Genomic DNA, 2948 nt, shown 5'->3' with positions numbered 1-2948 from the left:
CCCAACAAAACAGCCTGATAGCCACTGCCACGTCCTGCTTTAAGCATGCTGGGGATGGGGGTGCACGGCCAGGGGCTGGAGTGGACGATCCCTCCGGGAACCTCAGAGACAACACGGGCACAGCCAGCAGCTCAGCTGCATACCAGCTAGATGCACAAACAGAAGGAGCTAGCTTTCTCGCTCAGTGAAGTCTACCCATTACTGTTTCCCATCGCAAAGCTGTCTCCATCCCATAATGGATCATATTGTTCCCACTCCGCAGAGGAGACTTAAATGCGGAATCAGCATTACCCCACAGGAGATGTTTTATGTACAGCAGGCTGCACAAACAGGAGAGAAAGCTTCCACTCCCTGCTCCCTAGGGCTCCAGCTCCTGGGATTAAAGAGATTTGTCCACTTAAAAAAATGTCCTTCATGCATTTGTAACTCTGCTGTTCTCACACAAAGGTTAGCGTTGAACAGATCGAGTATTTACGTACCTCACCTCTGCACTGGACAACTGGCTGTGGCAGAGGGCACGGGGAGCCAGGGCTTCTGGTCCCTGGAGGGAGCACCCCGGACTGTCTGAAATGATACTCGTCCATCACAAATACAAATGTGCCTGCTGGCTCCTGTTCAGAACGAAATCATCTCCAAGGGTCCTTGATAGCCGTGCTCAGCTCTTTTCAGCTACAGAGCGATAAATCAGCTACCTACAGAGAGCGCTTTGGAAAAGGCAAGAGAAGAGTTAAAAATAATAGGGGCTCCCTTATTCCATTACACCCATACAGCTCCTAAATCTACAAAAGCAGTAACGGATCCTACTGCATGATTCAGTGATTCTGGGAAAGCTGAAATCTTGATCATATTTTCTAGTTCTTTCTTTGCATTAGGAGACACAGGGGTTATTTTACTTATCTATTGTAGTGCAGCTTTGTTGTTTTTTCTATCTAGATATTTATACGGTCTCCATCACCATAGTATCGGAGTGTTTATTTTATTGCACCTGTCACCTTGGTCTCATCTCAGCATAATGTACTGTGGATGACAAAAGATTCCTGGTTAAACTGGTTCAGCGACATGAACAGCTTTGTCAATACCATGCAGATGTTAACAGAAGTCAGTACCAATTCAGGTGCCTCTCAGACCAGTCCTACACCGGTGTAATTGTACTGCCTGCAGTTAACATTATTTTTGGTTTGTGTTCCTGCCTGTGGCAGAAGAATTAGACCTGCAGTCTTTTCAGCCTTTTCCATAGCATCCCTTTTCTCACAAAAAACCCAAACCCAAACCAAACCCAAACAAAACAAAAACAACCCCAAAACCAAACCAGCACAGAAGGGAGACTGGTCTGCCCAGTAAAACACATTCTGCCTGTCCCTCTCCTTAACTCCTCTCTGCTCCATTCCTGTTGCATTGAAACACACAGAGAGCGCACAGGAGGAGAAGTAACCAGGGCAATAAAACCAGAAGTGAAGAGCAATAAAGCCAGAAGCGAAGAACCTAGTGGAAATGCAGATTTTTCCCCCAGAATTTCCTGAAGCAAAGCACACAGCACCAGAGGTGAGCTCCTCACAGGTTTCAGGGGGCTCTGAACTGCTGCGCGGGGGCAGGATCAGCAGTGAGAACCAGAAGCCTTAGGAAGGCTACAAATAACAAGTCTCTGGAGTCCCCAGAAGCACTGGGACGGGTTTGATGGAAGACAGCAACAAAAGCACTACAGGATCCTAGCAAAGGTGGTACAGAAGCACTGAGCACTCTGGCACATCTCCATACGTCTTGGCCGCTTTTGTCCCAGCGCTGCCCTGGCTTCCCTGGGCTGGGCATCAACAGCCATACGCGGCCACGACAGAGAATTAGGGGGTTTTGCCAACCCTGCCATCCTCTTTCTGCCGCACCTGATGACAACCCCAAGCCTCTGGGTTTGGCCATGAAATGCTGTTTTAACTGCAACCCGCAGAGCACTGCTGGATGAAGAAAGGGGCCTCCCAAAGGCAGCTGAGATGCCTTTGAGAAGGAAACACTCTATGCCAAGGTAGTGTGTCATAAAACTCTTGGGGCTAGATAAACGCCTGCAACAGAAAAGGCATCAAACTGAGTCACACAGTCACAGGTCTCGCTGTGGGCAGCTCGGTGTGCTCCAGCTCCCAGAGAGGGCTCGTCAGGCCCGCATCAGAGGGGAGATAAAAGGGGAAAAAGTACCATGGAGTGGTAGAACTTCATCTTTTGCGGATCCATGGACTGAAAGCCTTTGTATTTTTCTGACCCACTCCACTAATCAAAATGAATTGCTTCATATTTCATAGGATAACTTGGCATTATGTAAATACTCCAGCCATATGGACTGCTGCAGTGCAGATCGGGTGGAGCAGGCAGTGAACTGAGCTGAGAGGACCAAATTCACCTATGGTAAAATCAGAAGCACATTTACCCAGGCAGTCTGCAAGCTAAACCTCTCAGCGGTTTAGGTATTTCCTAACACAATACAATACCACGGAGAGAAGACAAGGATAGAACCAACAGGTAGGAGAGCCTCAAGGAGCTGGGGCTGCAGCGGCCGGGACGGTCCTGCTCGTGCTCAGGTGTCTTGGCCAAGGGAAGGTTGTGAGGAACAACTGCAGGGAGAAGCCACACGCTCGCTTCTCCGGGACTGAAGAAGAATCGGCCTTGGCTGAAGTGCTGAAGATGAGAAAAGCAGCAATTCTGATGGCCACAAACTATTTCCACCAAGGACAGACCCAAACATTACCCAGGTTTTTTTTTTTTCCCGGATTAAAAAGGAAGAAGAAAAGCAGCAATTGCTCCCCTATGCCTATAGCAGAGCTGTGCACCAACATCACTTTGCTGCATCTTCTTCCCGAGGACACGAAGCGACTTGCTGGGCCCGTCCGTGCTCCAGCGGCACCCGCCCGGGGCCGGCAGCCCTTCACCCTTCTGCCCTCCCGACGGCGAGCACTCGGCTTCGAGTC

The sequence above is a fragment of the Aptenodytes forsteri genome, unplaced genomic scaffold (genome assembly GCF_000699145.1).
Source record: "Aptenodytes forsteri isolate BGI_AS27 unplaced genomic scaffold, ASM69914v1 Scaffold34, whole genome shotgun sequence".
NCBI classification, from domain to species: domain Eukaryota; kingdom Metazoa; phylum Chordata; class Aves; order Sphenisciformes; family Spheniscidae; genus Aptenodytes; species Aptenodytes forsteri.
Note: the sequence above shows the minus strand (reverse complement) of the source record.